Source organism: Tenrec ecaudatus, chromosome 1 (genome assembly GCF_050624435.1).
Source record: "Tenrec ecaudatus isolate mTenEca1 chromosome 1, mTenEca1.hap1, whole genome shotgun sequence".
Lineage (NCBI taxonomy): Eukaryota > Metazoa > Chordata > Mammalia > Afrosoricida > Tenrecidae > Tenrec > Tenrec ecaudatus.
The window spans coordinates 208,141,192-208,157,441 of record NC_134530.1 but is presented as its reverse complement, the minus strand read 5'-3'; positions in this window follow the sequence as shown (position 1 = coordinate 208,157,441).

Below are 16,250 nucleotides of genomic sequence, written 5' to 3'. Positions count from 1 at the left end.
TTATCACAATCTATACATAAAGCCACGTGTCAAGCATATCTGTACATATGTTGCCATCATAATTTTCAAAACATTTTCTTTCTACTTGGGCCCTTGGTATCAGCTCCTCATTTATTTTTCTCTTACTGCCCTTCCTCCCTCATGAATCCTTGATAAAATTATGAATTTTTTTTCATGTCTTACTGTGACCACCGTCTCCCTTCACTCACTTTTCTGTTTTTGCCCTGGGGGTTAAAGAACCCTAGTAGTGTAGTTAGTTATGTGTTGAGCTGCTCACCGCAAGGTCGGCAGTTCTAAGTCACCAGATGGTCCAAAGCAGAAAGATGAGGTTTCTGAGCCCACAAGTATTTACAGCTTTAGAAACCTACAGGAACAGTGTGTCATGTAGGGTCATGTGAGTCAAATTGTCTCAGTGGCAGTGAGTTGTTTTTTTAATTTAGATAATTATGTTTTTGTTTTTTAAAGGTGTAAATAAATATGGTTATATGCAAATTTTCTTTTAAATAAAATATTATTTTCTTAAAACTTCCAATTATTTCTTTACTATTTGTAATGGTTTCCTTGTAGTAACCCCCATTTTTCCCCAAAAAGTACATCTCAAATTTCATCAAATACATTTTTTCATTTTTCGTCAGAGACACCTCCTTTCCAGGTAATATACCCTTCAGTTCTAATTTTGGATTGTTTCTTTTTCGTTTGCAGTGATATTGAACTCTAGTTATCATCTTGATTACTATTCTAATTTGGACTCACTATTTCAGCAATAGCATGTAATCTTTTATTTTTTTATTCTTTCTTGTTTTATTTGAGCATATCTTCAATACTCATATAAAAACAAACAAGTATGGTAATTTTCCTGAAATTTTAAATGTCTCAGTTTTTTATAGGGTACATTTGGTACATTGATTGAAGTGAGCTTTTAGGTTAAAGCTGTTTTCCTTTATAATTTTTAAAGCACTCCATTTCCTGCTATCCTTCAATGCGACCCCATTCTCATTAAAAAATAAATAAAATTCATGTTAGTGTTATGAATTTTGTCTTATATTGTTCTTTGATGTTTTTAATTCATTAGTTTATTCTTTCAATAATCTCATGCTCTTTTGATCAGAATATGTTCTTCATTGATTTTCAAAACAATAGCCTTTTCTTTATTCTATAATTTTTAAAATTTAATTTATATAATTTTAATTATGTTTGTAAATAAATCATTTCATTGGGGGCTTTTATAATATATAATATATCAAGGATTCACTAGGGTGGAAGGGTGGGGGAGATGGATAAAAAATAGGAGCTTATAACAAGGGTTCAAGTAGAAAATGTTTTGGAAATGATGGTGGCAACATATGTACAAATATGTTGGATATAATCCATGTATTCTAGATTTTTATGGTATTTTGAATTATTAATTAAATATGAATTTTCAATTGATCATTTTAATAGTTTGATTTATACTTCTGTATTTTGACATTTTCATTTACCTACTGTATGACAGTTTTTTTACATCAGGTATTTTAACTTATTTAGACAAGACCCCATTTCAAATATTTTCATGATTGTAAATATATCTATAGTTATTACTTTAATCTTATTTTAAAAGAACCCACTGAGCGGAAAGGGATAAAGGCAATTTAAACTGGTTATTTTTAATCCTAAAATAGAGACTCTTGCATAGGGATTGTGAAAATATTCTTTAAAATATTAAAGACCATTCAACATTACTTTAGTTTTGTTACTATATTTTATAACCATTGATTTTAATGATTTCATGATATTTTATCAAATTTTTAAGTTTGGCAGTTCAAGCCTACACAGAAAAAGAATATCCCAGAGCACAAGTTACATGTAGCAGTGGCACAAATGAATTTATAGTTTGCGATTAAGAAGCCACACAAAAATAAACAAGCAAGCCAGCAGACCACTACAAAAATCAATAAACCACAACAAACACCAATGCTGGGAAGGAAATGGAAGTTGGCTCTTAAATATGATAAACAGAAATGCCGGACAATCCCATAATATGGGTACCTGCAATTTTGTGACTTCCAAGTTAGGTCATGCTGAGCCTCTCTTACAGGAAAAACTACTTCACCCAGCATCAACTTGACTTCACCGACACAGGTTCAGTCCTCTCCCTTTGATTACAAAAGTCTGTGACAGTCCCTGTCTGTCGGTCCCATGTAGACAGCCTAGTTTGTTAGTCTGATTGGGTGCAGGGGAGTGGCTTTTAAGACCATCTTCTGAGACTCAAGCTGAGGCAGAAGGAAACCATGAAAACTGACCTCGAGAGACCAATCCCAGTGACAAGAATGTCCAGATGAACTAAGTGACTACTAGTGTTACGGTGTACCTGGGCCAAGACAGCAGAGTCAGGCTTCTCATCAAAAGGAGAAGGCGCGCATTCGCCAGGCTTATAAAATGACCGCCGGGGACTGTGCCAGGGCCAAGAGTGGCAGCAATGGGATCGGCTACAGACTGGTGGGCCCGGTGCCCCCTCAGCAGCTCTTGCCAGCACCAACGGGCTTGTTCGACTCCAAGCCCATGTGACGGATCCCCTGGATGAGTCGGCCAGCCGGAAGACCCCCAGAAACGTTTCTGCTACGTGGTTAACCAAGGGGGTCAGGAGGCCCATTTTTAAGGTATTAGTAATAGGGTGGAACCCAGACAGGCCAGATTCCCCAACGCAGAGTGCATTCTGCCATCTCGTGACCATTTCGACTGAGTCTAATGACCGGGACACGCCGTGCACATCAGCCCTCCAAACGGTTGTGGCTGATGCTGTCGAATGTGACCCATGGGGAGCCCACGGCCACGGTGTCTGTGGCTGTCATCCGTGCGGGAGTAGAGAACCAGGTGTCTCTTCTGCGGGCCACTGGGTGGGCCAATCTTTCCGTGCGCACCTGCGACTCCGTTTACAATAGTCACAGGGTCCAAATGATCCCGGTCCCACCCAGAATTCATAAACCACACTCCCGGAAGGTAGAGGGGGCGATGGAAGGCCTTACCAAGAACCAAACCCAGGCGGAGAGAGGAGCCCATGAGAAAGCTTTCCCCACCCAGTCCTAAAGCAGCGTTACACTTTCTGACCAGAGAACAAAACAAAGAACCCCACCAGAGATCACCCACTGAGAGCAAGTGGCACTGCCCATGAGAGAGCTACAAGAAGCACCAACAGGCACCCCAGACGCCTTCTTTTGGAAGGCCGCTGCTGGGGTAGGTGTAAAGGGATGGGACGGGACCCTGTTTCTCCAGCAGTGGAATGAGCTGGCCCTGGTTTACCAGGAGGCCGAAACCCTTGCTGATGTCATTTATAAAGGAATAAAGGACTTGAACTCTGTCCCTTGCCCCCACCACGACCACCTGTTCCTCTGCGGAGTCGCAGGAAGCAAACAGGCTCCAGACCAGTGGTTCTCAACCTCCCGAATGCCACGCATGACCCTTTCCTACAGTTCCTCATGTGGTGGTGACCCCACCAGCCACAAAATTATTTTTGTTGCCACTTCCTAAGTGTCACTTTGCTACTGTTATGAATCAGGCGACCTCTGGGAAAGAGTAGCTCGACTCCCAAAGGGGTGCAGAGAGATTGAAGGAAATGCTTGCAGCGAGGCAGGGATGTTTGGGATATAGGACTGAGAGTGTGCTCAGAGGCTGAAACGCTGTGGGTTCCCCCAGGCCAGGCTTCCCAATATGCCACTTTCAAGGGACCACCCTGAGGTCCAGGCCATTCAGAGAAGGGCCAGGGTTCATTTAAAATCTAAAGAAATTGATGGAGAGCCTGTAGTTTCCATCTGAATGGCAACCAAGGTCCCATCTCCTATGTACCTTAATTTTTAACAGTCACAACCACTTTCATTGTTTCTGAAAATTATATTGTAAAATAAATTAAAATTACATACTCATCTATATTCTTTTAAAATAGTAAAATTTCTATAAACTCACCTATTTCTTTTTGATACAGCCAGTCTTAAGGAAGAAACTGAGCTCTTGCCTACCCAGAGCTTTATGTGCAGTTATGTAATCTTTCTGAAAGGTCCTCTAAGTGGGTACAGCCAAACCAAAAGAATTGACCAGAAGTATGTGCTATATATACATACAATCCAGTGCATTATAATCACCCAATAAATTACCAAAGTGGGCGCCAATACCATAGCCTTAGCTTCGGCACACATCTTCCTGATTATTCCTTAACTTATCACACTCACCTCATCTAAATAATAATTTTTCCACCTCCTATCTCTATTTCTTCATTTTTATGACCGAAGTTTACACAGTTAGATATGATAACTCCTAGTTTTTATTATATCACCTCACACAAAGATAATATATTATCTAATTTAGAAATATCACACTATCATTCCCGAGGTACACTAATATCACTAAAAACCATGACCTCTTATTTTTAGGGATATTAATGCATCTGTTTTAGCTGATAATTCACTTTTCAAATGCTTCTCCTTACAATCTAACCTGCTTATCTCTAAGTCTTAGTAGAAATAGAGCTGGTTTCATGATTTTGTATCCTACAATTGTAAATGTCTACGTTACTTGCAAAAGTGAAGGCACATCTCTCAATTTGATTTTCTTTTCATTTTTCCCTTCATTTGACTTTTATTATTGTTTCAGCTTGCTCTTATGATATGTTCCCAGATTTCTCTCCAACGTTCATTGTCTCATAATCCTTTTTCTTTTGTTTTCACATTTAATATGAATTTATCCACTTTCGACTATAGCCCATATTTCATTCTCCTTTAGAATTGCTTTAAACCCGCCAGTTTTAATGATCTAAAATTTACCCACAGATGAAAACTGGGATTGCATGCTTTCTGATGTTGATTCGGTGATTGTTTGCCCCCTGTGTTACTTCTTGTGTACTTCTAGCGTGAGTCGACATCTGTCTACCCTTCTAGATGTCTCATTCCATAAGGATCGGTAGAGCTTTAGATAGCTTTGAATTCCTTCTCAGAACCGAGCACATTGCCTCATATAGAACCGAAATATAGATTATAATATCATTAATATAATATGTTAACATAATATTAATAATATTTTAAATGGATTACATATTTTTAAACTTTTCATTTTTACCTCTTCAACACCTAGAGAGTGCTGCAGTGCAATATGACTTTAAAATTCTATGAATATGTCTGTATCATGGTATTTGTCATTGCATTAGCATACCTCCATTTAAATAAATAAATTCCTACACCTAGGCCATTTTGCAATGTGAAAAAGGCAAAAAAATCTATTGTGTCCTTAGAAAATGTGGGGGCTGAGACATGATTCATTTCATTTTTACCCTCTCTTTCTATCCTACCTTCCTTTCCCCTGTGTATGATTGCTTTGGGCAGTAGGGGCATAACACGAAGATTTGGCTACAGTTTTACATTAATTGCGTGATACACCTGGGTCCCCTCGACTCATTTGAGAAACATCCTTCTCAACAGTCTATGAAATTACGTTAATACTTTAATTCCTCAGTCATACATATTTCATTAAACTGAGTAACAGATGGCTTCGCAATTTCGTATTTCTTATGTGAACTGCAATTCACGTAGATGTTCTTTTTCTCTTAATAATAATAGTAGATAAACTAAAAGCCCCTTCCATATTTTACTTTTCTGTTTAGAAACAGTCACTGAAGAATCATTGTAAACATGGCTTTGGGCAACAAGAAACTTGGTTATTCTCAGATTAATATTCTTGAGAAGCAAATTTGAAATGAAATTATTTATGTGCTATAACTATTACAAAATCCCTGCTGTATACCAAAGGGAAAATAAAGAGACTATAGCTCTGGACCTATGATCACATTTATAGAATCACTTTTGTATTTCACTTATTCATATCTATGTCTTCTGCTGATTTCAATGAGCTATTGTTAATTTATTTATAGTTAGAACTGATAGTATTAAGCCATTAAATATTTTTTTGCAGAACCTGTAAATATAAATGTGCAGGTTTGTTATTTCAAATTATTTATTGCCTATGCTATCTTCAATGAATAATAAACTTCTCTGGATCTCACTGATCATGTACAAGGTTGGAAAAATAGCCCTAGAATTATTGTGAGAGTTAATTTATTGGAAATAATTTTAAATTGTGTGATACTTTACAAAATAAATTTAGTTGGATCATAATTATCATGTGAAAGTATGTACTCTTATTGAAAACAACCTCCAATGTTTCTATATCAATATATGTTCTTTATTAATTGTTGGATTGGCATATTCAGATACTACAGCTGAAGCTTGTGCTGTCGGGTGAAATTGAATCTGAAAATCTGCTCTTGTGAATATTATAAACACAAATTGAGCGAGTGCACAGAATGTTGTAAAACACCAAATCCATTGAGCTTGAGTCAAATCTGACTCATAGCAACCCTATTTGACAAAGTAGAATTTCCCATACAGTTTCCGAGGCAAAATTGAATTAGTGTTAATTTCAACACATCTATTCCATTGTAAACTTCAGAATATTGTGTTTCATTTTACATACAAGGAATAATTCAGTCCACCAATCTCATAGATATTATTGATTAAACCAAACGACAATCTTCTTGGTTTTCACTTATTCCATTTTGGTTGGAATAAGACTTAAAATTACTAATGATCACATGCACACATTTAACACTTATTAGAACATTCTTCATTTTACGCTGTTTTAGTTCTTAGAAACCACATTGGGTGAACATTATCTATTTTTTCTCACACATGGAGACTGATTCACTTATATCATAAAATTAGCAAGCTGCGAAGCTGAACTTGGAACACGACTCTGACTAACCATTTCTTGGGAGTCTGATTTAGCCTCTTCTTCCCTTATCCACTTTGCTAATTATGAATGTGACAACATTGCTTTTCTTAAAATTGTGTTAATCTATTTAAAATAACCTTTGCGTCTTTATGTGATATAACATAAAGGGATATCATTACTTGCAAGGTGGAGGAACATCAGCCAACAGGGCTTTATATGCAAAATCATCAATACCAGAAACATTAAATGCATTACCAAAGAGAAATAGTTCCAGCTATGAATCACATTAAGATAAATGAATTAAATATCTGACCAGTATGGCCTGTGGATGATATAATAAATGTCCAAATGGCCCTTGGTGGAAAAAAGGTTCCCACTCACGCTACCTAGCATTTTCCCAAACCTAGTTCCACACAAGCTAACGGAGAGATTAGAGTCACTCTCTCAAGACAATAACTCCAATTCGGGGCACTTAATTTATGATACTGACATCATTCCTAACTTCTGATATTAATTATGAAAAAGACACATTTCATCCCCATTGAACACTAATTACATACACCTTTTTACATTGAACATAGTTTGTATTTTACAAAATAAATTTTATAGCATATTATTCTTTCCTCAGGGCCTGTCTCTACTTGATCAAACACATTTTTTGTAATGTTGACATAAATTATAACTAGAATAGTAAAATACCTAAGGGAAGCAATCCTCATTTCACGGATTGCATAAATTAAAGTCATAAAGCAAAATCTAAGTTGATACCTGTCATCTTCAAATGGTTTGTTATAGCTTAAAAAGTCTTACCTCCTCACTGTTGTCTCAGGCAGACTGTAGTCCTATTGGTTCCTTTCACCTTTAAGATGAATTAGTTATAACGCTGACATTTGTGGGTTTGGGATGGAATTAATAGGGTAATTTAGGGTTGAATGAACTATAAATTATTCTTTACTCTTAAGCCTAGAAAATATAAATATCTGTTTCTTAATGTCTCCCAATTCATTAACTTTACTTTATTTTCACTTCCTACAATCTAGTCAGTTCAGACCAATACTTGGCTGCCCTTAAACTTCTCACCAGGTTTCCTGTCTTCCTACATCTGCACCCCATAATCCTGCAAGCTTTGATTTACTAAAAAGCAAATCTGATGATGATATTGCTGGCCAGATTCATGCAAATGAATGTAATTTCCTTCACAGCCAACTTTATGCAAAGGCTGAAAGAGGCAACTTCCTCTGCTAAGATAAACAAAGCCTGGCCAATGTTTCTCAACTCATGCCTTTCTCCTTGCAGTATCATAATTGCATCTTAACATTTCTTTATTTTTCATTCTTCATGTTACTGTTTAACACTAGTTTAGTATTTATTCAGCAACCCCACGAAGCAGTTCTACTTGATATAAGAAATCCTTTAAAAATCAAACTATTACTTTTAAAATTGACTACTTATTTTGCAATAATTTTCCTCATCCACTTCCTCTTCTAACATATGGTCGTGATGTGCTTTATCAAACCAGCTAACCAACATTGGTACATTTCAGTTAACCAAACTCCAGCACTTGTCCAGATTTTACTGGTGGCTGAGTAATTTCTTGATCTGCTCCAGGATCCAACCCCGAATGCCCTGGGGCATGACAACTGACAGTGTTGCTCTGAGTGAGAGCCCCCTCGATGCCAGTGGGCCGGGTCCTTTCTTGATGGCATACAAACAGGTCAGTAGTGATTGTGTCTGAGAACAATGGTTATTGATTACACAGGTAATGTCTTAATTACCATGGATTCAACTCAAGGAAAGTAACATAAATTTCAGAGAAATATTAAAATCAAACATTGACTAGACTTAAATTTTACAAAGTTTTAATAAGAGAAATATTTGACATTTAAAGGTACTATTTGGCAGAGAGTAGGAAAGAAGATTCTGATTTTGAAAGTCATTATTTTGATGACTGCCTTGATATAATTGGGCATTTTTCAACTGAGTCAAAAAGTATGACTTTAGACATTTGAAGGCCATACTTAAATATGTAAATGAATCTTCTCAGGGTCAAAAGAGGAACATTCCATATTTCCTGTTAAGTCATCTACACAGGAACCTGGGGGGAAAGTCTAAGTAGCTGTCAACTTCCCTGAGAGTATCAGCTATAGTCTCCTGCAGAGGATAGGATATTGGATTAGCTCTCACACTTTTAATTTCCTGGGAACATATTGCATGGTTAAGATACCATATCAGAAAAACCTTAGTTAATTTTTAAATGATGATAAGAAAAGTTTTGTTTGCTTGTTATAATCTGTGCGTGGGCAAGTGTTGATGTGTGTTTGTGGTTTTGACTGCTTCTTTGGAGTTAAATTCCACATTCCAAGATCAAACAACCACCTACTCATAATGAAGGATTTGCTCAAGTTTTTAATATGAGAAATATTCTCACATTTTAAAAGCATATTATCTTCAGAATAGGGGTTTCCTTGTTCTTATATAAAGGTGTATGTATGTATGCAGAACTAATGAGAAGTCAGTTTCAATTGTATTAATTGTACAATCATCTTGCAATTTGCTAGAATGATCATATTATATATGATTATGCAAACAATTCAAGATAAAGCAAAAATGAGACATACAAAAATCAATAAGGTATTCTCCTTTCTAGAAGGTTTCCTCTTTTCTTATTTTTGCATTTAATGTCTAAAGTTATAATTACAAACAGCAAGGATCATGATGATTTTACATTAGAGTTGGAGTTCATAAATATGCCTGGGGATTAGAAAGCTATAACTCATAAATGTTTCCTTTCATTCCAATGAAAATTCAGCCCTAATGTCAAATCATTATAAGTTTATTAGGCATTTATCATAACAATGCTAATTATAAATTAGGTCATTTTATATTCACCAAAATGAGAAAAATAATTATATTGCTGATTGCATTGGTTTTAAAGAATTGATTTCCTTTAGAAAATCAAGTTGTATTGCTTTTTCACCTTCTAAATAAGTGTTAAGTAGAAAAATGCTACTAAATAAAAATAGAAATCTAACAGGATAACACAATTTTGTTATGAATATGGACTTGATTTTAATCAATAAACTTTAATACCAATACTTTAAAGTAGTGAAGCTGTGCATTAGATTTAAGCATCAGGCTTTTTTTCATTAATATGAACTTCAATTTTAAAATAGATATTTAATCAGATGAATTAATTAGAGTGTCATGATAATATTACCTGTTGTACAGTCTATTCTTTGAAAATATGCTAATTGCAGGATTTATAAATAGCATAGAGATTAAAATCTTTGTAAATCCTTAAGCAGTATAATTAGTCTTTATTATTTCCTTGCTAGCCAGATTTAAAAGCATACAAATGATTCATTTAAAATCAGCCAAGCTGAAAAATAAATTTTCAATATGTTTAGTTAATTAGATAACTCTAAATTTGCTTTATTACTTTCATGCTATTTCCCCAGAAACTGCTAGTGGACAAATAGAAATTTAAATGAACAAGGTTATAGATCATAAAAGTTGTGTCCTGCTGAAGTATTTGCCTGTCATTTTTAGCCCTGCTTTAGAGAGCGTGTACTTTTCTTAGCAGAATGCCCTGAAGAGCAAATTACAACACAATCATACATGCTTACTTTCCCCTATTTATTTAAGTATTTATTTATTCTGTCTGATTGATGGCATAGTGGGCTATTCACTGAGCTAACAACAAGGTTCCTGGTTCAAAACCCCCAGCCGCTCCCCTGAAGAAAGATGAGGCTCTTTATGTGTCCCTGCTCTCTGCTTTGCTATAGTTATGTTCGATACATTAGAATCTCATAATAATTGCAAGAATAAGTTTTATTATCTTTCTTTAATCTCTGAGGCAATCAGTGACCCAGAGTCTCCATATGCTGAGGACTAGAGCCCAACTCCTAATCCCATATACATCATCACATTGAACTCATGAGAAGCTTTTTCATAAAGACGCTGGAGATTCTACTTCTATAAATAGAAAGAGAGCATGACCTTCTTTCCGTCTAGTACTCCTCGGAGAAGAAAGAAATGGAGACATCAATAATTGTTTCAGATGATTCTGTGCAAGCTACTCTGCTGTTTTTCTACATCATGGACTCATAGCTCTTTCAAACGCCTTGGGAATCACAACCCAATCCTTGGTGTCACAAACAATGTAAATGAAACTTCTGGCAAAAAAGACTGGCTCAGGTAATTACATTCAAATCAGGACTAGAGCCTCTGACTTCCAGGCAGGTGTTTTTTGGCACTCTTCCTCCTCATGGGTGCAGTGGTGAGGGGTTGCACTGCTAACTGGAAAGTCCGGAGTTTGCAACCCCGAAGTTCTTTATGGGAAAATACAAGGGTTTCTCCCCCCATTGAGTTACCACCCCGGAAACCCACAGGGGCAGTTCTACTGGGTCTTGCATGTGTTTATTTTAAAAGCTGCATGCATGTTCCTCATTGCTATAGAATACTTCATTATGTACCTCCACCATTTTCCCCTTGGCCCGAATGCTTCCACCTCCCAGTCACCACAGGTGAGGCTGGAATGCGCCTCCTTGAATGAGCCATCCATCCACTTGCTTTAGTACTGTTTTCTAGATAAAGAAATTATGCTATGTAGAATTGAGTGATCACTGCACTGATGGGATCAGAACCCTTGCATTTCCTGTTTTTATTTTACCCGCCCTCTTTACTGTTACAGTATGCTTCATTAGCAGGTAGAACAAAACGCTGCTCTTGTATGTGACCTGGTTGTCTCCATGAAGCCTACTTGCCTCTGCACTTTGACTTTAGTACAGAATTAACAGAGACAATTCAATGACTGCTTAGAATTCTCCCACCATTGAGTTGATTCTGACTTGGGGTAACCCTCGAGGACAGGATAGAACTGCTCCTGGGGGTTTCTGAAGCTGTAAACTATTATGGAAGCAGAACGTTTCTTCTTCCCTGCAGGGCAGCTCGAGGGGCAACTGGTCTTGAGGTTAATTGGTCACCTTGTAACTGACTCACTACAACCGGAGGCTCCTTCAGTGTCTGACACATGGATGTAAACCCCATTAGCATTATAATAAGTCATATATAGTGTGAAATGAGCCAAATGAACCATTTAATAGAATGCATTGCTGTTGAGTCATTTCCCACTCACTGTCACCCCACAGGACAAAGTAAAGCTAGAACTCCATGGCCCAGAGGGGAGCCAAGGCTGTGGTCTTCTCAGAAGCAGACTGCTACAGCAAATCTGGTGGGTTCAAACTGCTGGCTTTTTGATTAGCAGGGCTCCATTTCTCTGTGACAGGTATTGGAATAGCTTTATGTCAAATAATCAACTTAATTTTCTCAGGTATTCTATGAAGTAGAAAAGTAGACTCCTTTATAACCAATCACAAAGGTAGCCTGAATTCTTGTAACTAGTATCTAGAGGTTTACTCAGTGTTGGGCAGTTCCTGAGGTACATGTTTTTCTACCTTAGTTGCAACATCTCAGTCTGATAAATGCAAAATGGTGAATCCTGAAGAAGAAGAACAAACTGATGGGAAGAAGTAGAGAAAAGGTAAAGATGATTTCCCTACCTAGTCACCATTTTGCAAAATTGAATGTGTAGTTAGTTTTAGCAAGGATGTGGGCAAACTTCTTCGACATACCCAAACCTACCTGTGCTCCATATGGTGAGAACCAATAAAAGTAGAAAAGAAATAATTTAGATATTAACTGTGGTACTCATTTTTCTGGAAGTTTAATTTTAAAATTGAATTAATAAAAATTATATGAGCTCTCATGTTAAAAGACCTATGGTACTCTGAAACGGGTCTGAACCCAACATTCTTATTGTTTATTGGCTATGTATGTTCCCCATGGGTACACAAAACATCATTTCTCTTTCCCATTTACCTCTAAGTGAACTTGACAGCAAGTCTTTGTGATGGCATGGTAGTTATTGACTGGATTATTATTTTTTTGTAAAACAATTTCTTATTCTTTTAATACACATGTTTCCTCCTAAGCTTAAGCAGTGATGATTATGATTATCAATATTAATCTAGGTACTAGCATGTCTCCTGAATGGTAATGAGATCAATGAAGACCAAAATAACTTAGGTGAAGCTGGAAAGTCAATTGAAGTTGGTACTGCCATGCTCCTTGATATTTATATACCTCTCCCGGTTTCTGCTTGAAGATTATACTTGGGAACCAGAACAGAGGGTTGATGTTAGAACAAAAGTTCTGACACAGTTTGTTATTCTGGCAAGGTCAATGGCTAGTCCAGGGAGGGGGAACATTACAGGCAGGTGAATGGAGTGAGACCCCTCAAATCAAACCACATAAGAGGTTACTTTATTTCTTCCTCACAAAGGGGTTATTTGGCTCAGAGGCAATTAATAGAAGTAATTAATAGTGTTACTTGGAGAATGCTCTGGCTGCTTGATTTATTTTCAAATCAAATGGAAAATTGTAGTGTCCCCTTAGCAAGCCCAAAGGCACACTTGACATTTATATGTCCAATGACTAGTTTTTATTTTTTAACATAATGCAATATTTTGAAACTCTGGGAATACTAAGGCATTAATCTTTAAAAGAAATATGTGTGGTGAAATATTACTATTGCTTAAAGTTTCAGACTTTACAAAATAGATACATGACTCAGTGTTTGGTGTCATCAGTTTTAAAGCATGGAAGAGACAACTGATATATAATGAATTCTATGTGTCTATACAGTAATAGGAGGTGTGTTCTAAAACATGTATGATAAGACCACTGTCTGCTGAAAAGGACACAATTACTAATTAAAATGTATGAGTTACTTTTAGAAAGATTTAATAATTTGTATGACATCATTTTATAAAAAGTGACACGAGAATATTTTTTCAAAATTATTTTTAATGTGTCAAAATTAGTGAGAAAGCTAAGTATATATAGATCTTAAAAACTGTGTACATTGTGGGAGTAGTGTTTTTATCCTTACATGTTTGCCAGTTATTTAGAATATATATATACATGTATATATGTAGAAAGATACAGAAAAGATAATTTCATATTCAAAATAACCTTTTCATGCTCTATGTAATATCCTTTGTGCCTCACATTTTCTTAATGATATAATTCATTGCTTTAAGGTGTGTTAGTCTGCCACCCACAAATTTTATGCCCTTGATCAAAGTCTTACTATTACTTGTCTAGTTGCTCTTTAAAAAATATATTGGAAAGAATGAAATTATGTTATTTTTACATCCCTCCTGACTATAAAAACCTAGAGCATCTATAATCTAATGTCTGATCTTTATTTTGTCCAGCACCCATCTCCTGTGAATTTTGATTGCCTTTATTCATCTTACTCTTAAAAAAAATTGAATTAAAGACTACCTGACTGAATGTCAGCTCTCTGACAGTCTGGGACAATATGTTATTTTGTGTAAATGTTACCAAATTAATGAGCAAAAGTTTTCTTTTCATAAATTTAAACTTACTGGGTTTAATGAATAGGATCTAATCTGTGGCATTTTTATCTTTAAATGTCATCATTTTAATCTCTATAGCAAGTTCATTTATATTGCAAGCATCAGGCCTTTTTATACTCACATAAATTCACTGCAGAGGAATCTTCCACCCAGAGTCGTGATCTCTTCCTTGTTAGCCAGATAGATCAGCAATATATGATTTTAGATGAAACTCTCAAACATTTACTTTTCTATATTGACATATGCCCTATCATGAATCTTTCGATTCTATACAATCTTTATATAACATTATTTTTATATTAACATTAATAGATAAACAACATTAAATCCATTCCATATTCAAAATATTTAGATTTTTGTTGATTTTAATTAAAGGATTTGGGTGTTTAGAATTAAAATCTAGCAAAAACAATAATAAATAAATAAAGTGAGTTCAATTATAATGCTGACTATCTGCGTCCCCTTTTTAAATGACCTGGCCCTTGCTCATGGTCAGTATCTGAAATCTCCACTTTATGAAGTCACCACCTAATAGATAAATTATATTTCAGTCAAAATCAGGAAATCTTCACTTTGCAATTGTACTTTGAGGGGAAAAAAACACTTATAAGGGTAAAAACAAAAGAACACACAAAACATACACAAGTTTCCCTCTCACCACTCCCCGCCCCGCCCCCCCCGTGAAGTCAGTATTTGCATGACTTTCATATGGCATAAATGTTTGCATGGAAAATGAATCTTTCATTCTACATCTGCACAGCAGACAGCCTTGGGTTCCAACAATTCACAGTCTATCTATGGAAGCTTATACTGCTTAAAAACTATATACTCCTTTAAATTGTCAGATATCTAGAAGTCACTTTTAATAGTCTAGCACCATTTGTAAAAAGTAAAGTAGACATTGCAAGGGTACTGTCATGAGATATATTAAAGTAACAAATCTGAAAATGGAGAAATCAAGCACAACATATCAGTTCTTGGCAGAAAATTTGCCTTTAGTATCCAAAACTTTAAGGACTTAGAACCAATAGCGATTTACTAAAATGATTAATATTCTGAGCTATCACACCAACATTACTTAAAAAAAAATCTACACAAATCCATTTATGACATGTTAAATCTTTCTGTTTCACAGTATCTCCTTCTTTCAATGAACATAAAATGTAGTAATATGTTTTCAGCATGAGTGATACAGTCACGTTGTTTTATTGATTATATTGGATATTGATTTTAATCACTTAAAATATTTTATGTGTGTAGTATTTGAAGGAGACTTGGTGCTGCTGTCCAGTAAGCATTGGAATGCTACCTTCAAGATTGCTGGGTCAAACTCACCAGCCACTTGGCTCCTCTCAGAAACCATAAAGAGGGTCATTATGAGTGAGAATCTCATAATGACTCGATGACAGTGTCATTTAGCTGTTGTAGCACTTGAAATATTTAGCACAGGGAACTCTTTAGTAAAATGAAACATTATCAAAAACTCCCTTTGAATTCGGGTTACAAATATTTGTCTTTATCTCAATGTCTGTATACTGAGTCCTATAGTGGAGCATTCTTATGGTCTAGATGGGTCTCAGAGCAATGAGGTAAATGAGAAGAAAGCAGTTCCTCTAAAAACGCTGCTGAAGACATCAAGGAGAAGCACTGATGTAACGCAGAGCGTTTGGGATAAGGAGTCCCAGTGCAGTAACAGGTTATGCGTTGGGCTGCTCACCACTAGGTCAGCAGTTTGAACCCACCAACTGCTCTGATGGAGATGGAGAAAGACCCGGCTTTCTCCTCTGGTATAAGAGTTCCAGCCTCAGAAACCCACAGGTGCAGTTCGGCTCTGCTCAGCAGTGTCACACTGAGTGGGAATTGACTTGATGACAGTGAGGTTGATTTTGGTTTTATTGTAGAGTGACTATAACTAATATAAGTAGGCCATTTCATTGAAGACAAGAACGAGCCAAAAAATGGAGAATTCATGATGAAAAACAAATCTATGAATAATAATATCCTTTTTTCTCTTATGTTATCTCTAATGATCCTAATTAGATTTTACAAATGCAG